The sequence below is a fragment of the Psittacula echo genome, assembly GCF_963264785.1.
Source record: "Psittacula echo genome assembly, chromosome: Z".
Taxonomy (NCBI): domain Eukaryota; kingdom Metazoa; phylum Chordata; class Aves; order Psittaciformes; family Psittacidae; genus Psittacula; species Psittacula echo.
The window spans coordinates 61155517-61179193 of NC_137742.1; the positions used below are offsets into that span (position 1 = coordinate 61155517).

General features: G+C 35.8%; 1 protein-coding gene across 1 annotated transcript in view; it reads left to right on the plus strand.

Moving 5' to 3' along the window:
• LOC308232254 (uncharacterized protein) overlaps positions 1-23677 on the plus strand; it is a gene marked incomplete at both ends in the record, with an annotated part of 190997 nt that overhangs the window by 14532 nt on the left and 152788 nt on the right. The gene's annotated exons all lie outside the window — the stretch shown is intronic.

Sequence of the window (23677 nt, forward strand, 5' to 3'; positions counted from 1 at the left end):
TTTTTCATTTTGATGTTATTGAAAACAAGCAGAGTGGAAAAGTTTAGAAAAATGTCATTTTTTATAATGCATAATTGGCATACTATCTTTTCCTTTTATTAGGCAAAACTACAGCTCTCTGCCAGCTCTAGAGACAGGAAAAACTTGAAAGTCTCTGTGGTAGAGGGAACCTCCCAGTCTGAAGAAGAAACTGATAATGCCACCTGCAGGAAAGGTTTTGGTGACATCCTAACTTCTCCATCACTCCACATAGGGAAAGGTTTTGGTGACATCCTAACTTCTCCATCACTCCACATAGGGTTTGCCACTGTATATTTGGAGCATTTCTGCTCTCATCTCCAAACCCTTCTTCCTGCGTCTGAGCTGCCAGATCTCTAGTAGCCTGATTAATTCTTCATTTTGTCACATTTTCTTTTCTAAAACATTTCAGATACTTCAGAAATGATGCAATTCTAAAATTACACTTTAACCTCGTGTTTTCAAGCATAACTTCAGCCTTAAACTGCCTCCTCTCTGGATTTCAAAACAGATCACAAAACTTTTGGCTGAAACAGTGTAAAGAATCCCTTTTTTCTCCTTCTGTGTGTTTTCCAAGCAAGTAGTCCAATTATAAATATTTGAAGAATATTACTCAATTTGGGATGATGCTTCCATTATAGGTAAAAGTAGTGTTTTTTTTTTTTTTTTTTTTTTTTTTTCCCATGTGAGAGATAGATTGGGCAATAGAAACTGATGAGAAATGGGGTACAAAGTTCTATTTGAGTACGTTTAACAAGGAAACCAAAGCAGTGGTGCATATTCTTCTACATATGTTCTACATATTTAAAAAACAATACAGGAGAAGCAGTTACTTGGTCCTGAACAAAATACACTAGACAAGCTATAAAACTGGTGGAAGGAAGGTAACCATTGTGCTATTTTAATATCAAGGTAAAAAAAAATACAAGAATCTTTGAAACAAACCACGCTGGTTTTGAGGAATTTTCTGTGCCCATGGGATCTCCAGGTCAAGTCCGAAGAAATTGATCACTTCAGTAAATAACAGAGAATTACTGGAGAGTAAAGAACTTGGGCAGGGAGATGAGCACTTTATCTTTATTACTGACCTGATGATCAGGATGACAATGGTAACTGACGAAAAAATTAGAAGTGACAACCATTCTGATGTTAGAAAAACAAAAGAAGCAAACAAACAGCAACAGAAAAAGAAAGCAGCTTGTTATAAAAAAAGTTAATATCTCGAACTCTTTAAGAAAGCATGGGGGACACTTGAACACACCTTGTAGTAGCACTTCATAGCAGGTCTATGTCAGAGGCATAGTGGTTATTAAAAAAATGTTTGAGAAAAGACAAAAGGAAGATAGCATTGTTTCCCAGCAGCATAAAGGGTGTTAAGTTGAAGTAAGGAGACATCCTGCAAAAATCTGAAGTTGTTGACAAATAAAGAAGGAACAAAAAGTTCATAAATACTGGCAGATTTAAAAAAAATATAAAAATATAAAAAAAAATATAAAATATAAAAATATAAAAAATGAAGAACAACTAGCAAAATAAACTGATACTAAATCCTACTACAAACACAGGAAGTGGGAAGCCTGCCAGACAGCCTCTAGAGGTAATTGATTACCAGGGTAAAAGGGAAACATTCAGAGAAGATAAGACCATTGCGGTGAAACTTAATGTATTCTTTTCATTGGAGCTCTTTGTGGGAAAAAAAATGTCTTCAAGAAACTTTTTTTCAGTGGGACTAATCAAAGAACATATCTGTAAATGAAATGACAGTACCTGTTAAGGAATAAATGACAAAATGAATAGCCAAAAAAAATTTAATCAGAACCAGATGATACTCAGCCTAGATGTCTGTAGGAGTTCAAGGACAAAATAACTACTAACAGTGTATGACAAAAAGTACAGAACTGCTTACATATGAGTAATGAATAAATAAGCTGGGATTCTTCATACAAAAAAAGGAGGTAACTTGTGGATGGGTGGGAAGATATGACAGATGTTTGCAGAAATACAGAATGCCTGGAGAGATATCAGCTGCTCAGTGTCTCTTCCAGTGCAAGAAGAACCATGAATTAAAGCTATTAGGAACCAGGCTTAAGACAAAGGACAGAAGGAGATTTTTAATTTTCGGGATGTTGAACTTGGAAAGCTCATAGCCAGAGGCTGAAGTTTACAAAAGTTCAACTACTTGGGAAAAAAATACATTTGGGATCCCGAATTACACAGAAAAAAACCCAAGGAAACACAGAGTTTAAAATAGATTGATAATTCAGGCATCTAGCAGTGCGTCCAATATCACTGCCAGATATAAACCAAATATATCCCTACCAAAAGTGGACCAAAGGATGAATGCATTTCAAAGCTACAGTCAAATCAGGAAGGGTGAATATGGAAATATTGCACTAAAAGAAAATTATAGTCACCCTATTTCTGCAGCAGACAGTAATGAAATGCATAATTTAAGAAAATTAGCAAGAAAAGATTCTGTGTACATATTAGGAGCTGAGACAGAATCATTTATTTTCCAACAACAGCAAAACAGGCTTGACATTTTTAAATAATATATTGTAGCTGAAATGAAGAGCCTTTCAAATATGCTTCAGTGCACACCAGCCTGAGCAGACTGCAACAAACTAAGTCAATAGGACTCTCAGCGAGGGAATCAATGTGATTTGCAGTGTTCCTAGTAGAAATGTCATTCAAAATTGATGACAAGATTTCTGACCGAATGCTATTTTAGAATAGTCTTTATCATTCTGTTTCTGACACTACCTCTGGTGACTTTTGACCCTCCTCAGAAATGTCCCATTTCCAGCTGAATGCTGGACTAATCTCATTCCACTGTGTAGAATTAACTTAACGAAACTGTAGGAAGATAAAAGATACTTTTAAAACCCTCTGTAGAATAAATGACTCTGAGCTAACAATTAGAATCTTAGTACTTCAGCTGCTACTGAAATACAGGAGATAATAGCTCCTTTTCTCAATCTTTTCTTCCTCACAGATGGCAGAATCTTTAAACTTTATGTTCTAAATTACTTTGGAACCTTTATAAAAATAATCACAGATGCTACAAATACCATTTAGAATATAGTATTATTAAGCCTATTGGTTCTTGGCTGGAAAATTGCTCAGTCTGCTGTAAAAACTCACATTACTTTCCATAAAAAATTACTTTATCGTTACCACTGTGAGCATTTTGCACAAGAAGATTATTTCTGGTACCTATAGTTGAAAGTGAAGCTGGTAGGAAGCTGCGTTGCTGTATGCTGGAAATCTGGGTTTTCTGAACTTTTACTTGGTGTTTGGAAAACCTTGATTTGAACTCTTTCCGCAGTAGATTTGGATGGGGTCTTTTACTGCAGTTCCCAAAGCAGCTGACCAGACTCCCCAGTCACCGCACAAGAGCCCAGGGAGGAAAGATAAAGAAAGCAATGTATGTGGATGACCAATGCCAGGGTTGTGAATATTTTACCCCTCATTTAGAAAAGAAAAACCCTTTTGGTCTCCCAGTTTTTATATACACACATCTGCTACCAATGTATTGTAATAATGGTCATCTGTATATAACAGAGAAAAAACAACATTTAGGCGATGACTATGTTAAAATACATAGTTGGTTATGTGAAAACTTGGATCAGTAAGCTATACTGACTATTTTAGAGGGCACCTACTTTTCCTGTGTGCATATACTGCCTCTGCTCTGTATTAATTAGTGCTAAACCACGAATGACTAACCCCTTCCATTAGCCCAATTCAGCTCACGATTTTTACAAGGAACCTAATATATTTAACACGGAAATGCTGAAAGCAAGATTGCTTAGATTCATTATTCTCCTGCTAAAACATGGAAAGTGGGAAAAGTATGTACATCCAAAATTAGTTCTTCATCATTTTGATAATCAAAGAAATATTTAGCGATTAAAGTAATGCGATGCTAAGCATGAATACATAAATAAAATGGGTTACTACAGAACCCCTTAACTCAATGACCATATTTTCATTTTATTTTAAATGGCCTAGCCTCAGGCCTGCTTGGCAGCTTGGGTCGAGATGACACTACTTTATGAATATAAATAAAAGAGTGAGAAAAAACAGCTGAGTTTTACTGAAAGAAGCTGAAGCTTTAAGTTGGTAAATGCTCACTTCTGCAAAAGGCAATTTAAAAATGACCCCAAGACAAATCAGAAAAACTGTGTTTCTATATGACATAATAATTACCTAGTACACCGCTTGCAATGCTACAATACTACCAACACTTCAAGCTGAAAAAAAGAAACAATGAAAGCAACACTAATATTACACCACCATGTAAAAAATACACCATGGGCCATATTGTGCCATCTGTTCTGAAAGCAGACATGAAATTAGTGGGGAGGTACCCTTAAAAGCCAGATGGTGCAATGTGACCCTTTATTTTTATCAAGTGTTATAAGGTGTTTCATCACAATATAAAGAGCTTAACTGTGACCCATAAATCAATGTATATTTAATGTGGTTTTATCTTTGAGGCAGCTAAATATTTTCCCTAAAGGCTTACTGTTTTATGCGAAACAGTTACAAACATTGATCAAGCAGCAGTTGCTAATTACTTTTTGGGAAAATATAATGCATATTTTAAAGTCGATCTAAAGATGACTGGAGAGAAAAGTGTGGAATAACTGTAAAGGACCATAATGAATTGTAGGACAGTGCTATGCATGATTAGACTCCCTTAGAGTCCAGCACAGGGATTCTCTTATCATAAAGATTTAGAAATTTTAGGTTCAGCAAAGTTTTATGGGCAAGTTGATGGAGTTTTAATTATTTTTTTTTCTTACATGAGGAATACATGCCATATTTGAAAATGTTTGTTTATGGTATATGAGCAAAGGTTTGTAGAAATAATTAAGTATTTTATTAGTTTTACAGTGTGTAAATAATAGCTGTGGTTTCTGCTTGAATTGAAGCAGTCCTGCTACTTCTACCACAACAAAATTGTTAAGCAATGCAAACTCACACGCTGGCAAATAGCGTACTTGCAAGCACCATCCAACTTTCAGTCATAAAGGAAAGAAGCATAACATTCTCTAATATACAGTAGACTATGTTCTTCTAACACCTTCTTCAACCAAGCAGTATTTAGGCAATACAGCTGGTTTCATGTGGAAGTGACTTAAGCTCCCTGTGAAGTTGCTTTTAAGAGGAAATTACAAACGCTTCTATTGAGCGAACTTAACATAAAATCAGACTTCAGTTTCCTAAAGATCTCCTAGATAATCCTATTTGCATTGGGCATTTATTCTGTTGATTTTTACAATAGATTTAGATGATTCTGAATTATATTTTTGGTTAGGAAGCTTTGCTGAGTTTGTGCTGCTGAAAAAGAAATACAAAGATACCTCATCTGAAAAAAATGCCTTCCTTGAGGGAAATGTTTGTCCTGCATTGCTCAAGACCAAGGAGAATGGAATGGAAGAAAATATAACACACAGCTATAAGAATAAGGATATAATATTTCATATAGCAAGCTCTACACTGTAAGAACTGAATGACTTTCAAAGGTGCAGCACGGGCTGTGCAGCATCCACTGTATCTTTTATTGACAGTTTGTCTGTGCTCAGGTGTTCTTATTTTTAAAGTCAATGTATATCTGATATATAAACCAGCTTTGATGTGTGCCTTGAAGGAAAGTTGCCCTATGCTTTTATAGAATGTTAACAATCCATCTTTCACCAATGTTTCTAATGTCTCTGGTTTTGTTTTGATAAAAGTGGAAAGAAATAAACTTGAATGAACTGGGAAACTCTTAGAAAAAGACACTGTGATTGGACATGGCATAAACTAGACTTTTGAGGTGGATTTACCTAGATTTTCATCTCAGAGTGATGCCTTCAGAGAAGATAAAAGTCTTTAACAGAAACAATATAGGAAAAATATCTGGTTTAGTGGTCTATGTGTTGTTCACAGTGTCTTTTTGGCAGTTTTTTTATTGTAATCACTGTCTGGTGTCCTCTGATCCTCATGAAGTCTGTAGTTTCTGAGGTCTGGTTGATTGTCTGCTCATCCAAACAGTTTCTTTGCTTACCCTGGAGTGCAGTTCCCTGGCTCAGCTGCACAATTGTGTCAATGTCATAGAATCATAGAATAGTTAGGGTTGGAACAGACCTTAAGATCATCTAGTTCCAACCCCTCTGCCATAGGCAGGGACATAGAATCATAGAATCATAGAACAGTTAGGGTTGGAAAAGACTTTAGATCATCTAGTTCCAATCCCCCTGCCATGGGCAGGGACATATCACACTAAACCATGTCACCCAAGGCTCTGTCCAACCTGGCCTTGAACAACACCAGGGATGGAGCATTCACAACTTTTTTTGGCAACTCATTCCAGTGCCTCGCCTCTGTCACGGTAAAAACCTCTTCCTTATGTCCTTTAAAACTTTCTTTCCATGCATAGTCTCAGTATTTCTCCTGGGAAAGAACAATCTTTCCTCTCTCCAAAAGGTCTCAAATAACCCAGACGCTAGCTTTTTCAGGTTTATAACACAGAAATAGGATTCAAAATATAAACCAGACATTACCTGTCACAGATACAATTATGAAAACCTCTGCATCCTGGAAAAAAGGAGTCTTTAAAATGTGTTTTTTATTCTATTGATTCTGAGCAATTTTCTAGGGGAATCTATTCTACAATTTTCTTTGCAAGGGGAACCTTTTTTTCCATCACCTCCAAGGCCTGTCTTTGGCTTTGTTTCTCGTGACAAGAAAATTCTTCCCAGTGAACTCTTTTTTTAACAAAATGTAAATGAGAATGAAACTGCATGTAAGTTTACTGAAGTCAGGAGCAAGTATTTATGTCAACGAATAACATAAAGTTTTAGTAATTCTATCTATTATTTGGGCAGAATAACCTGATTATGCAGATTTTCTTCTTAATATTCTAAACAATCAGCACAATATCAAATACCTGCACAAAGATGGCAACCACACAGATATATCAGATATATTCCCATCTGCTCCTCATGGCTTATTCCAGCTTGCATGCAAAAAGGCTTGTCATGAACGCCCTATTGTACTCAATTCATACGAAGTTCAAGAACATTTTGACTGCCTATGACAGTGTACTACTTTTTTTTCATTAATTCAAAGCAATTGGTTTTTATGAAGCAGTTCTTTCTAGCAGAAAGATCTTCCAAATAAGACATATTGTTCCACTAGTTTTTAAGATACTGTAATGAATGAAATTACCACTAGTCTATTATAGATCAGGTTTATGTTCTAAAGAAGCTTGTTTTGAAACAAGTTAAGTAGTTTACTCATGAGAGCAAAGGGATTTGTGTGACCTTTAAACGTACCTTCCAATCCAAACTATTCTATGACTCTATTATTTCAAGTAAGCCAATACTCAAGCGCAGGATGAAGGTTACTGAAAAAGGACACTTCTAAATAACAATGAGACGCATTTTTTAGAATTTGACATATATAAATTGCATTCAGAGACCTTGCTTTGGTAGCCTCCCAGACTACCTGCTGGTAAATACCTCAGCAGCTCGTTGCACATGGGTCTTTAAGCAACAGTTTTCTTCTAACCATATATTATTGAAGTTTCAGAGGATGGAAAGTGTTATCTTGAAATAAATACAGTTAGCTTTTTGACAAAAACCTCAGAAATATTTATCCAGTTTAACACAAATAATTATAGACCTCAGTCAAATTAAAACCTATCATATGCAAACATTTTTCAGCCATATATGTATGTATTGGCATCACCACAGGAAAATATTGGAGACATATACATACCAGTTCAGCTCCCAGGTGAACTGTGCACTCTTGCAGCTAACCTGAGTGGACCTCTGGGTTTACATTCATATGGGTAAGAAAACTTCAGCACTTTTTCTTGGACTGATATATGATCTAGATTTAGATTGATAAGGGAGAAAAAATGTAATTTTTAAGTTAAAGCCGTGTACCTTAAAGTCAGGAGTCATATCTATTGAGGCTTTTAGGATTTGCCTCTTTGCTTCTTGTTTTCAACAAGAAGAATAAAAGATCTGAAAGGCAATGTTTTGAACTTTACCATGAGAAATTCTGTTTCTGGGTTTGGGATTTGACACACACCTAGTTTCAAAGAAGCTATATGCAGTCACTCTGGAGAACCTTTTTTCTTCTTGACTTCATCAGAGGTAAAACTGTGCCTAGGGAAACAACTAAGGAAGTCCTTTAAAAAATTAAAGGCCCATCTTTGTAAGATGTTAAGTTTGCAGTGCTTCATAGGGAAAACTCAGAAACTCAAAATACGAAAATAAATATATTTACGGCAGCCAAAAAAAAAAAAACAAAACCTCAAAATGAAAATTTGTTTAGGGAAAATAGTTAAAAGTGGGAATCTCTTTCAGTTAGGTAGCTTCAAAGTGTGTTTAGTTTTCTACCAAATTCTTTTTGCCTCTAACAACAGTAGTTTCAGACAGTTAATACCACTCCAGTAGGAAAATATCCTGAAAACTCTTTTGGTATATAATTTGGTAAACTCTTCAACTTTAACAAAGAAAGAACAGACAAAATTGACTTCTAAAAAAGCAATTCCTGGTATCAAAAGGAGAAGTGATGAAGGTGTTAACCTGCTCTTATTAGTGTGGCCTATAGCTTCAGCAAGATGATGAGTTTATGCTCTAATATCTGAATATCTGACATAGCTCAGAGAAGTATTGAAGTACTAAGACGTAGTCTTAACCTTCCAAATAAGTTCTTAGCATCTTTGTGAATCTTTGCACTAGGGACTGTGCTATGCTGGAGAAAGAAATGATAGCGCTTACTAATTGTCAAATTAATACTTTAAACTCAGGTAGCTGCTTCTGGTGTATAGTCAAGCTCCCAGTTGTACAGGTAGGCAAGAGAAGAATGCTTTTGTTTTGGTATAATATTTTTAATTGGTATATGAAAAAAAGCATTAAGCTATGCTTGTTTCTCATCTCTGTAAAAAAAAAAAAATAGAGAAAAGAGAATGTATTACACTTGCATGTAAGTGGAAAATGTACTTGACCACTAATAACTCAAGCGCAGCATTAGGTAGGTTAGAAAGGACATCTGGGGTTCATCAGGCTCAATCTGCTGCTCAAATCAAGGCAAGTTAGAGCATATTTTCCAGTGTCATAACCGGATGAATCTTGATGGATGGTTGTCTCAAAGTGTTTCTGGACCAGTTTAATCACTATCATTGGTAAACTGATAAGGTTTTTTGAGGCTGTCTCGCATACTCTAGCTTGTGGCCATTGCTTTACATCCTTCCACCATGTATATCCGAGAAGATGCAGCTACTTTACATACACCCAAACTTGCCTACAACCTCCAACCATGTAATTACAGACAGCAGTGTGGTCTCCCCTTCCCATATTCTTTTCCTGCCTGAGTCAGTTCAGTACCTTCTGCATCCCCTTGTGCATCCTGTGCTCTAATAATGACCCTCACAAGGACACTCTCCTGAACTCACCAGGGTCTGTCCTGCACCAGGAGCCCATATCTTGGGACAGCATGCCAGGAGTAGTCTCACAAGTGTCAAGCAGTGGGTCAGGATCATTTAGTACTTTCCTGCTGGTCACTCTTCTACATAAAGTAAAAAAGAGAGTGCTATTATTTCTGCACTGTATATATTTGAGATATTTAAAGAATATGAAATTAATTGGTTTAAAAACCAGGCAAAATCCTGGATTTATAGAAGTTTTGGTTGTTGGTTTTTTTCTTTCTTTAGTTTTGTAGCTGTACCCTTCATTTTTAAAAACATATTAAGCTTTTTTTTCCTGAAAAAAGGATACCTGAGTAAAGTCCTATTTAGAATGTTGGAAGCTGTTTCTTTACCCTTGATGCTGATTCATGAATATCACAGACAGCAGAGTTTTGTTCTCATTTATATTGAAATAAAATTGATATTTTAAAAACTTAAAATTGAAAAGTCAAAATAAATCCCAATTTGATTCACATAACTTCAAAAATTAAAACTTTATTAGGTAGCTGAGGAATGTATTGTTTCAGAATGGTTAAAGTCTGTTGGATTCCTACATCACCACTACTACCTGTTTCAGTGAACATCACACTAAGATTTATGAGGGTTTTTAGAAAAAATTTCTTATCAGTCACACTCAAACATGTGGAATTTCAGACTTCCTTAATCAGAAGTTGGGGTAAAAAGTAGTAACTTAGCTAAAATAAGAGGAAAACAATAGTTTGCTGTTTATCATAACTGAACGTGACATAATTAACAGAGGCATGAGTCTGAAAAAAAAATAAAATCACTTCCTCTAAACCATACCTTTTGCATTTTACTGTGCCAAACATATCTATTGGTTTTATAACTATTGTTGTTTATGCATCACCAAAAGATTTTGACTGGCTAAAGAAATTCCTTTCATGACACCTTCCTTCAGTACGGTAATATTGTTACAATGGAATTTGTAATTCCTTATTAGTCAAGTTTATATTGATTATATTATGTTGGTAATGAAATATCATTTATAGCAAACAGTTCAACTTAATAAGATCCATGTTTGATTTTCTCTAACCTGTAAGGTTTTATTAAACTTTGCAGCCCAAATGATTACTAAATTACAGGTATGCTCTGTACAAAAGTTGCCATACATCAGGCAGATTTTCCTCCCCAATATTTCCTTGCAATTCTTGCAACATTTCTATAAGGCAAATGAACTTCACTGTAGGTGAAACTGAAATTGGTCTTAAAAGCTGTAATTGGCTGAAAATCTTGAAAGTAGAAAAACTAAAACATAAGACTATGAACTTCTGGGTACCTTTGAACTGCAGAAAGTTTGCATAAATCAATATATTTTATGTTGATAACTTTTTCTTCACTTAATTGAATTTTTTTGGAAGGAACATTTTGAGCAAAAGACTTAATTAAACTCAAGGTTTTCTATAGTTAGTCACTTTTTGACTAGTTCTGTGACAATCTTGCTACAAAAATTTTAGAAGTTTCACTGCATACATTTCGAATGACATGCATGAAATGATATAAAAAAGTTATTCCTTTGAAAATAAGATATCTAACTTAGAATCAATATGATACTGCTACTAGACTTTACTCATGCCTATCAAATACCTGCTTAATATTTCATTGTATCAGTGCCAAAAGATTTTTACTGACTACAGGCCTAACCCATAGTATGCTGTCAAATCACTTCAGCTTCTTTTCCAGTTATGTCCTTCATGTTGGAAATGATTGACAAATAAGGGCCTGTAGGAGGAACATAATAGAATCCATCACTAACAAATGATATTGATATATAGATGTCAAAGCAGCAGTTCTTGGGTTAACAGATGTGGTGGCATCAGGACTATCAGCAGGAACAGACTGTTTTGGGTTGCAGAGGAGAAAATAATTCACAGATAATTATTTAATAGATGGCTTCCGCTCTTTCTTTCTGTTCACAAAATGACCCCTGTCTCTGTGGTTACATTGCAAAGTCTTTCTTTCTACTGATCTGTATTCAGGGATGGAAGGGTTCGCATGACATGCAGTGAGGCTTTTGATCACCCAAGGAGCAGCAACAGGTGAAAGAGGTAAGGTCACTCTGATTGTTTAAAACATGTGTTTTCCTAGGCTACATAGACGTTGCTTGATTCAAATTTGGGATTGTATTTATTGTCCTTGTTGCAATTTTGCCACAGAAAGTGGTGGACTGTGTTTCAAAAGGGTCCAAGTTCTCATCAAGTGGTGTATCCCTCCATGTGACAAAGACTGTTTCCATGTGTGATCCAAATGCTTGCTTTCTGTCAAAATATGCAGTGGTAACAGAACAAAAGCAAAAAGGTTCATAAAGAAATTGCCATGAAAATATTTATAGGCAGGAAAGCAAGAAGGCAACCTGACCTCAAGCTGTCAGTTTCCTTGAAACTGGTTATTCCCTCCAGTTTCCCTCTTAAAGGATAGGACTCCAGCAGCACAGACTTCTGCTAAGTAATGAGGGAGCTGCCACTGATCACAAATGCTGCAATACAAAGGGGAAGAAAATTACATAAAAAGAAAGGGATTGTTTCTTCTCTAAGGACAGAATAGCAAAACAGATGCTGTGATTTAAATAGGAAGCAGAGGAATGATGAATAAATTCGGTCATTATTCCTATATATTTACAGAGAATATTAAGAAACACTACACTATGTGCTTTCACAAATAAGACATTCTCAGACCTTGGTTTGAATCACAGTAAGATATAGTCTAGATATCTTTAATTATACTTCTCAAAAAAGTCTGCAAGACAGCTAAATTGAGACCTGCAAAAATCATTACAGATCTATTGACTCTTCAGCATTGGCAATTAACTTACAGTCATATCTTTCCAAAATTTTTGTAAGACAGGCTTATCACCGTAACACAAAGAGAGAATACTGAGATAAATAAGACAGCATTTTTCTAGTCTTGTTTAAAATTGGAGATGTCCATAAGTATCCAGAAATTAATGCAGCATACTATCATAGATATACATGATGTTTATTATCACAGTGACTCAGTGGTTAAAACTTGTAATTCAATTAAATCAAATTAGTTGGAATGTTTAAGCTGTGATATCCTAACATCAGAGTCACTCTGGAATAAAACAGTATGTTTCAGTTCTTCTAAGATTTTTTGTTAAATGGCAAATTATTTCAGAATTTATATTCCTGTTGTTCATTATTTCAAATTTGCAAGCTTACTTTTACATTAAATATTATTAGCAGAAAATTTCTAAACAATTCTTGTAGTAAAATATTCTAAAACAATTTTCTGTAAAATGTATTTCCATAAATCAAGGTTTATATAATATTTATATGCTTTAAAAAGGGTTGATCCTTCCAGTACCTAAAGGGGGCCCACAAGAACACTGGAGGAAGACTTTCTATAAGGGCATGGGGTGATGGGACAAGACTTTAATCTGAAAGAGAATAGAATTAGATTAGATATTAGGAAGTTCTTCCCTGTGAGGGTGGTGAGACACTGGACTGGAACAGGTATCACAGATAAGATGTGGCTGCCCCATTACTGGTAGAGCTCAAGGCCAGGTTGGGAGGGGTTTTGAGCAGCCTGGTCTAGTGGAAAGTGTCCCTGCCTGTGCTACAATCTTTAGGGTGTCTTCGAACACAAACCATTCTTTGATCCTATGATCAATATGCGCCATTTGAGTACCTTGGTTGCAAAATATACATTAATGAAAACTTGTACTATAGTTGGGATGATTTGCTTGAGAGAGATGTTTGGTACTTTGGAATATAAATATTATACATAAAATTATATTTAAAGTTGTCTAAAGTATTTGTATGAGAATATATTTGGAAGAGATTCAAGGCAATAAAATTTCTCTTTTCCTTTTATCCAAAGTTCAAAGAAGAAAGACTTGCATTGTTAGAGATAAAGGTTTATATAAGAAGCCTCTTGAAAGGTCAGGTTCTGTAAATTTTAATTCCAGAATAGCCAATGGGGAACTTAAATTACAACATACCCAACACTGTAGGCACGGATAGTTAGCAGATAAAACACAGATGAAATAAAATCAAGCTCTCTTGTCATAAAACATATGTCACTGTTAGTTAAGAAAGGAAAATTGAAATGGAAAAAAAGTCAACCAAATCCAGGGGTGACCACTCCCACTCACATCTCCTTTTCAGGCTTATTATTTGCAATAATAAAATTTTGAATATTCAGGCAATGGTTTCATAAATATCTACAGAAAACATAATTAAAAATAATAATCTGTAACAGTCAGAGGAAGAGTGACATACAAATATTTACAAAATCTATGCCTCATGCCAAATTCTTGTTTGTTCAGAGACAAGCAAGGCAAGCAAAAGTACATCAGCCTTCGCAGACAGGATTTCATGGCAATTGCATTTTGCTGCTCTTGGAAACTGATCAATAAGCAGACTATCCTGATATATTTAATTTCGGATGTATCTTTTTTTGATATAATGAAGCAAACATGTCTTCACAGACTCTGTCCTGGGTTCAGCAGTAGCAATCATTTTTCTCCTTCTTAGTAGCTGGTCCAGTGCTGTGTTTTTGACTTTCAGCCTGGGAACAGAGCTGATAACACCGACATTTTTAGTTGCTGCTTATTAATGTTAAGTCTGACTAAAGACTTTCTGAGTCTTATGCTCTGCCAGGGAGGAGGGGAAGCTGTCATGAAGCAGAGACAGGACACCTGACCCAAACTAACCAAAGAGGTATTCCATACCACAGCACATCATGCTTACTATATACACTGAGGGACAGTTACCCAGAAGGGAGAGATCAGTGCTCGGTTGGCCTGGGTATCAGTCGGCAGGTGGTGAGCGGTTGTATTCTCTTCTCTTGTTATTTCCCTTATCATTATTATTATTGGTGGTAGCAGTAGTGGTTTTGTGTTATACCTTAGTCACTGGACTGTTCATATCTCAATCTGTGGGAGTTACATTCTTTCCATTCTCCTCCCCATCCCTCTAGGAGCAGGGGAGGAGGAAAGTGGGGGGGGCGTGAGTGAGCGAGCAGCTGCTGACTGGGCTTAAACCACGACAAACTCACAGAATCAGGCAGGACTGTAGCACTGCATGACAGCTTGGGCCTCCGTGGCCTCAGGTCTCTAGTCTGACCCCCTGCCTAGAGCAAGCTCAGCTGCATGGTCAGACCAAGTTGCTCAGGGCTTTACCCTTCAGGTTGGAAACCTCAGTTCCGCCTCCCAGGGCCTAACTCAGCTGGCAGGCTGTTTTTACAGGAAGAAATGCTTTCCTAGTACCGGAGGTTATATCCATGCTAAACATACTGAAAATAAGTATTGCTTGATCAGCAGCAACTCTTTGCCATGTTGTGTTATATTTTGTTCTGCAATCAGGCAGAGTTATGCATGATTTTCTCAGGATATACTCAGAGGCAGAGTTAGGCTTTATTCTGTGTTTATAAAGAATGCAGAAAACTTCTACCTCTTATCCTAACTTGTAAGTCCCATTTACTGCAAGTGTTACAGATCAAACACTGCTACCTCATCCTTAGCCAACATAAATGCTGCACATTGTAGACTTCCATGACTCTTAATGTTTTCACTTTGGGAGAATCCCAGCAATTACAGCAGACAAAGTCAAACTAGGAGATTTAATTATTTCAACTTTTCCAGCTGACAGGCTGTGCTGAAATTGCTGTAGCAGGTAGGACCCCATTCCCGTTGAAATATGGAGGTTAGCCTTGCACAGATGAATCTTTTCCAAGCAGAACTACAATTTCTCTGTCTACACCAAGGAGGAGACACATTCTCCTGGCTCACAATGTGGTTGAAACATGCATTTAAGATGAGACTGAGTTCCAGACAGTATGTCCTATCAAGAGGAAACATATATTATTTCAGGCTCAGAAGCTACTGTGTGACTGTAGTCACATCTCTCACTAGAAGCTGGTACTGACTTGAGGAGTGGAATATCTGCATGAAGGAACAGACATTTTAGGACAATGCAGCTCCGCTCTATTCCCTTTTCCTTTTGAAAGTTAAGAACAAAGTCCGTCTACACTTGGACAGCATAATGTCCATTTCACCATAAGAACTGTAGGACAGAAGTTAAACTATGCCATATATCTACGTCCTCCAACCTCTTTTGTTCAGGTCTTCAGTTCAGAGGGAATGAAAGAATTCTAAGCACCAGCATCCTACCCAACAGCCTTCTTTCTCAGCACTATGTTTCTACTGTCTAGATCAGAATGATTAAAAAATATGACTGTGAGCCTGTTGGACATGTTGCTAGGTGTCTTTGTCGTAGCTCCATGCAAAATTTGGAGCTCACATGTACATCTGGTCAGTATTTACTGATTTGAATACTGCTGGTGCAGCCTGAATGATGAGACAGTTTTGGGTTCAATTCATAGATTGGTTTTGCTGACTGAAGACATGTCTAGCAATGACTTTAAATGTTTCATGCCTAGCAGGCAAGAGAACTGCTTGCTTTCCTCACCTCTTTCATAGGCTGGTCACTAGCTACATATTTTGTATTTGAGATCTAAGATGGCAACAACTAACAATCCTTGGCTTTACAGAAAAAAAAGAGAAAGTAAACAAACAAACAAAATAAAACAAAAAAACCAAACAACCAAACACAAAAAAACCCCAACCAACCAACCAAAAACCCCTAAAATAAGAATTTGCTGTGTTATTTTGCGCAGCGTGGTGGTGTAACCCTGGTAGGCAGCTAAAGCCCCACACTGCCACTAGCTTTACTCCCTGCAGGAAGTTCCAAATACAAACCATAGCACAGTATGAGCTACCATGAAGAAAATTAGCTCTATCCTAACCAAAACCTGTACAGGACTATAAAAGTGAAATAATTGTTCATTTCGTCATGAAGTTAAACTGATTTTTCATACATCATCTAATCTTTGATCTTGGGAGCTGAAATTCCTGTTTCCTTGTTGCTCTCTGCTGTCGCTGTTGTATAGATATATACTCTGCACTGCTCTCCCACATCTCTGCTCTTTTTTTTTTTTCCTGGGACCATGAAATGAATTGGTGCTGCATACGATTTGCTATTATCAAGAGAAAAAGGGACATGCAACTAATAAAAAATGTTAATTGAGATGTTTGCACCCTACTTTGGTCTCTCTGTTTTGGTGAGCTTTTCTTTTAATTTTTCAAGGAAATAATACTAATTTAGCACTGAAACAAATGCATTCTAAACGGGATGAAGACAATCTGAAATCCATAAAAGAAGAGTATATTAATCCTAATTATACCTTTCTGATACAGCACATATATATACACATCTACTGAATTAAGGATCTTAATCAACACCATGTTTACCAAGATGCTAAGCATATGTTCCGAAGATTCTAGTCATATGTTAGTGAAACAACAAGACAACCACAAAGCATATAGGAGACTAGAATTTGAAGAGTAATAAGTGTTTACTCCTTCTCCTAATTTCCACTAAATCCTTATTAGCCTATGTAGTATTCTTTACCTATGCCTGTACCATTTCAGAACTATTTCTTCTCTGAACAACTTCTTTATGCTTTAACAATAATAAGTCATAATAAGTCATCAGAAGCTTTTATAAACTTAATGAATACTTCAGTGATCATGGTTACAAAACTTCTGGAAATCAGAACTACTAACTTCTTATTAAATGCATGCCTCTAAAAATTCTTTGTTCTAAATGCCTAAAATCCCGTTGGTTTAAATTGCTGGAAGACAAGCAAGGTATATTAACTATTTTTTCTACTGTAGTACAGCTGACATTATGGTTTAAAAGGAAAATGTCCTTTCTTCAAAGCCTAAACACAATATTGTTTTGTATTTCATCAAACTGGAGACAGATAATGTTTATGAAATCATTATGTTCTGAATGAATACTTCACTGACTTAAACAGAGCATGGGTTTGCTCATTACTGGCTTTCTTTTTTCATTTTTGTATTTTCTACTGTTTATTCTACATCATTTAAGCAACTCAGATGAAATCTGTCATTTTTGTTTGGAGGCTGTTCTCCATTCTACTTTGCTGTTAGTAGAAGTGGGAGCAGAATAGAGGTGATGAATGAAATATGCATAGACACAACATTTCTTGAACCCTGTGAGGTTTTCTAAGTGTTTTTTAAGCTAAAAGAGCATAGCTTATGTTCTTTTAGTTTCACTGTAGGATTTTTAACAAAGTGACAACACAACCGAATTTCTTCTTTAAAAATCTCATCAACCTTGATGTGCATGGTTATTTCCGTTTAGTATAAATGCAGATGCTAAGATGCATAACCAAACTGCTGTGCTAAGTTAGTGGCAGAAATCGCTATAAGCGATACCACTGCCGCTTATCACTGCTTATAACTTTGCATTTACTTGTAGACTGGTTTGAATGGACTCAAAACAAACAGAAGTGCGACCAGTGGAAAATCTGCAGTCTTTCTTGGGATGTGCTTCAAATAAGAATAAGGGTAAAGTTTTGCACACTGCTGAATCCCTTACTCATTCCTCTCTAGACATGAGACTGCTGCTACTACCTTCCCAGCACACCACAGTGTGTTATATAGCTTCTTAGAGTTGGCTGTTTTCCTCCACTGAAGCAGGCCCCTAAGTCAGAAGCTAGAAAACAGGGCTCTAATGAATAGGCACTTGTACAGAAGGAAAATGAAACACCAGAACTGGTAACTAGCAGGAGATGTTCACTTTTTCTTTCAATATTCTTTGTTTTGACCACCAGCTTAATATTTAGCACTTCTCTTTATGTCACAACTCAAGAAATAAGGTAAAATAGAAATGAATGGAAATAAAACTCTGAAGGAATTGCATTTCTACTGCCTCAACTGACTGTGATTTATGTTGTCCTTCTTGGAGCTCCAAGGTAAGAAAGAGAGGTTGGCTGAGGAAAAAGTAGTTTTCCAGTATTATAAGCCCTGCAACTCAGATTCACAAAATCTTTATAGTAAAATAAATCTTGAAGTAGGTGGAGGCAACTAAGCTGGTGAAGGAGTTAATTGTGGGGAAAAGACAACCCTAAAAAACTGCTGTGTAAGTCCTGACAGTGGAAGTATCCAATAGGTGGCCATGCCTACTTGTTTTGTGGATGTGGCCAAAGGATGCAAGAGGGTTAGCAGTCTCTCCCTTGTAACTTGAGAACACCTTTCTGCATGGATGTGTGGCACATTTATACCATTTTCTTGCTTTCTGTGAAAGGCCAGCCTGCAAGTCAGGTGCCTACAGATACCACTGGTGGCTGCAAATAGAATTCCAGCCTGCATTCTGCTTTTCAGATTCTGCATCTTCTATTGTATTTTGAAGGAATACATTTAACACATTTAAACTCAAAGGGTATCAAACTTCATTTCTCTTGACAGCAAGAGTAATTGCTATGATGCACGATAAGACTGATAGAGAAGTTCAGATCTGTTTGTTATAGAACAATCTTTCCTGCAGATCAATGTTTTGATGGATCAATACAAAAAAAGGACTTTTTTTTTTTTTTTTTCTGGAATAAACACATATGGAGAGATTTTATTTCAGATAAACTGGTGTAGATCTACCCCAACTGCAATAAAATCAGACCGTTTACTTTTGGATTAGAATGTAACCTCTTATGTGAGAAGATAAATAGTTGAGGGCTGCTCACAAAGTTAGCGTTGTTCTTACCTTTTTATAGCTTTCAAGAAATCAGAATTTTCCTTTCCATGTTGAAAATATCAATTAAATAGATATACATCCTTTCTTAAAGTACTCAGCAGCACACTCATCTTATATTTTAAGCAAATCTTTTATAGTGAATAATGAAAAACAACTAACTCCTCACCATTGATGAGGCTTGTTCTTTTCAATTGATCATATGTCTGTATCATAGATATTACCAGTTCATTTGTTGTGGAGGCTTAAGAAGGCATACATTTCTATACAGAAATAGAAAAACACATCACAAAATCCAGTCAAAACATGTGTCTAGTTGTGGCCATTCCCCACACAGTAGAGGAGGGGTCTGGATTATCATTAAAAGCAGGTGCCAGTACTGAGGAAAACATTTTTCTTCTCATTCCTGTTTTCACTGCAAGAGAAAAGCCACTTCTGGGAAGACTGATTTTTCAGAAAAGCAGTAATAATATCTATGATTCCTGAATATTTAATATTTTTTTTCCTGTATTGTTTTTGTTCAAATCTGAAAGTATGCTGTTTGTTCTGTTGGGCTGACACAATAATAATTGTGAGATGTTGTCATCAGTTCTTGGAAAATAATTAAAAAACTAGAACAGTTCTTCATTCAGTCCTTTCCCTGTGTCTTAGTTCTGGCTGTGACAAAGTTAATTTTCTTTCCAGTAGCTGGTGCAGTGCTGTGTTTTGGCTTTAGTCTAAGAACAATGCTGGTAACTCATGGATGCTTTAGTTGTTCCTCCATAGCACTTATCCTGATCAAGGATTTTTCAGTCTCTCATGCTCTGCCAGAGAGGAGGGGCACAAGAAGCCAGGAGGAAGCAGAGACAGGACACCTGACCCAAACTAACCAAAATGGTATTCCATACCACAGCACGTCATGCCCACTATACAAACTGAGGGGAGTTATCAGGAGGAGACTGATCACTGCTTGGGTCAGGCTGGGTATCAGTCAGCATTTGGTGAGCAATTGCATTGTGCATCACTTGGGTTTATTGTTTGCTTTTTTCCTTCCTTTTCCTTTTTTAGTTTTATATTCTCTTTTATATTCTCTCCCCTTGTTATTATTTTCCTTATCATCATCATTATTATTATTATCATTGTTATCATTATTATTATTATTATGCTTTATTTTAGTTATTGAAATGTTCTTATTTCAACCCCTGGGTTTTAAATTTTTTCGATTCTCCTCCACATCGCCTGGGAAGGGTGGGGTGTGGCGGGGAGCAAGCAGCTGGGTTTAAACCATGACACCCTGATAATCTGAAAAGAATATGAAATATTTGATAATGTATGAAAAGTAAAATAGCAAAAATAACCAGACTGAACTCAACATACAGAAACATAAAGACAGCTTTTACTACAGAAATAACCAATCTGCAAAGGGCCATGCATATGAAAAATTATATTCATGGTATTATCATGACATTTTTGCATGTGAAATGGAACATTAAACATTTAAGATAAAGGAGAAAATATACATTTAGGAGACCTCATACATCTTTTTCTATCTATTATTTTTAGCAGGACTTGCACTAACATAAAGGATTTACACAAACCATAAGACGGACAAAGAAAAAAAGTTAGACACATAAAAACTTACAAATCCACATATCTGCAGAGTTCTGCCCTGAGAAATAATTAAAGACTGAGCTGATGTCATCAGACTTTACTGCTATCAATTACTATGCTCAGCAGAGTGTTGAGAGGCTTTTGAAATAAAAAAACTAGTGGTGAATAAACCTTTTGAGAAGATTTAATTTGCATAAATATACAAAGTTATCCTAACTAGCTGAGCCTTAAGGTAATCAGAGTAGAAAGGAAGAAAGCTATTGCCTTCCCACAATTTCCACCGAATAATCTCATCTGTGACAAAGCTTTCTTTTCTCTTCTTCATGCAATAATAGACTCAAAAAGGTGATTTATGGATATTTTGGTTTTTTAAAGCTATCATTTATCTCCCAGTTCTATTCCCTGCCAGTGACTGACTTTGTTGAGCACGGGTACCTGTAACAGCAGATATCCATAAAAGTGGAAGAAACCTATCCCTACGCTTTCACAACTGAACTACTTTGAAGAGGTGCACTGTTCAATCTCTGACTGTTTTGGCCTCTTAGAAAGGCTGTTAAGAGAAGGAAAAACAAGGAGGTGAAGAAGAATGGTGTGTCTTCTCCTTAGCAAATAAATCTAGAAAAGCCCAGAAGAATTGTTACCTTAAGTTTTGAGGGTTAGCAATGAAATAAGTGTTAGGAAAGGCACTTTAATGCCTGAAGCTTTACTTTTATTTCCCAATGGGTAAGAACAGCCCAGCTTCCACCACATCACACAGTCAGCTCTACAAATGAGCAGCCTGTTTTAGGCCCACTGCTGACACCCACAAAACAAAGAAAAGACTTAAGACTTGTCTCATTTACTTATTTGTCTTGGAATTGATGTTTCAACAAGAAAGCTGAATGGAATTTTAACAAGTTCATGAAAAGGCTTTTTCTCCTTTTTACCTCTTAATTTCACCAACACGTGTTCCATCTGTGTGCATATGATGAATATAATGGCTGGACATAGTATTTCAGTACCTGAACCTATGATATAAATAATGAATACCTACAGGATAACTTTATTACTTTGAATAAATCACAAATATCTAGAGGGGGAAGGGATGAAAGCTTATCATCAAACTAATTTCTTTCTCAACTGATATAATGTATTTTCAAAAAATACAGCTCATTCCACTAATCAGCACATTACCTTGAATTAAAAAGTTAACATTAACACCAGCAAAAGGATACTTACCATTCTATAACCTAAAATTGATGTATTTTTCTTGCTGTTAATTAGATGTGTAATTTTATTAAATTCTGTATATGTAAATTAACAGTTTCATTTATTTAAGGAAGGATCAATAAATCCACACATTTTAAATCACAAGTCTATCTGAATTGCTGCTTTACAGCACTTCCTTTGCCTTAGATGCCATGAAACTTTCCAAGTTTGTTTTCTAATTATAAAATGCTTATTGTTTCTGGTAAGAAGAATTATATTGTCTTTCATTGCGTGTAAATCCCAACATCATAACTGCCAAAAATCCTCCATTTTGCAGTTTTTTTGTGTTTTTTGGTTTTGATTTTGGTTTTTGTTTTAGTTTTTTGCTGGGTTTTTGTTTGTTTGTTTTGTTTTTGTTTCTGGTTTGTTGTTTTTTCTTTTCTTTCTATCAGAATAATTATTTTGAATTTAATTAAGGTTTGCAGTTCTTTATGACTGGAAATGGAAGAAAATTTATCTCATCGATACTCAGTGTAACCCAGATTTCATGTGTTGGCTGAGATCTTCATCTGAAGAAAATTTTTCATGATTCAACTTTCCAATTATATACCTGGTGATATTATAAAATAACAAGTCTGACCTGTTTTCTCTTCTGGAAAATGGTACCAGATACCCAGATATTTAACTTATTTCTATTACTGATTCTAATACCCTAGTAAAATGTTAATTTGGTGAATATTATTACACCATACCATGTTTACTGTTCTGGTTAGAAAGCCATTTTTTTTCACTTTTGAAAGCAGATAAAAATAACTATGTAAGATTATGTTTAGAAGAGTTTGATTTTGTGGATAAACCTCAGATCATTTTGCTCACAGACAACTTGAAAGCACAGGCCACAACAAAGTTTAGGCACTGTGCTTCTCTTGTGGGAATACTGACATGGGGCACTCCAAGACAACTGTGTATGGCAAATCCAGATGGTATGAAACACATCAGACTGTATGTGCTGGAATTGTACTACATATTTACCCTTAAATTTATCAAAATTTCCCCAAAACCCCCAAATCAAAACCCCTACAAAAAGTTTTGAGGTCTCCCTAAGCTTCAGGCTCCTAAACAAATGAAACATCTAACAGGTGAAATAAATTCTGTTCCAAATCTGCAGAATACTATTTCCTACTATTTTCCTCCCCCCCTCATATATCTTATAAATTAAATGCACTCATCAATTCTTTAAAAATACAGATTCCAGAAGTATTTGAATAAATGGTACTGTAAAGAACTGGAAGGGTCTTTATAAATATGAAATCTTTAATTTCTCTATAGCCAAGACTTTCTACGTTAGCTGCACTTCTGCTATTCCCTTTTTGAGATGTGGACCAAATGATGAATGTGAAGCTTTTTGTAGTGGAAAACAGATTCTTTTCAGATTTTTCCCTCTTACAGAATTGCTAAAACCACCATCAGTACAGCGCAGAATTCTCAGAATAATAAAATAGCACCATAAATTTTTCATAATGGGTAAACCTTCTCCAGGTGAAAGGAAACTGGAGGCATCTCTGTTTCATGAAATAAGTTTATTCTCCCCATAATACATAAAAAAAATACAAGGATCCAAAATACTTTCATCTCAATATGGTTAGATTAATGCTGGTTTAGGTTAACTTATACTAGACAAACATAATGTTTTCACAATATGTGAAGGGGAATGTGCCTATTGGTGCAGATATTCCTGAATTTCTTGTGAAGAGGTTATACCTGTTTCCATTGCAGTTCAAGTTTTTTTTTCAATTTCAAGTTGCCATTTTCA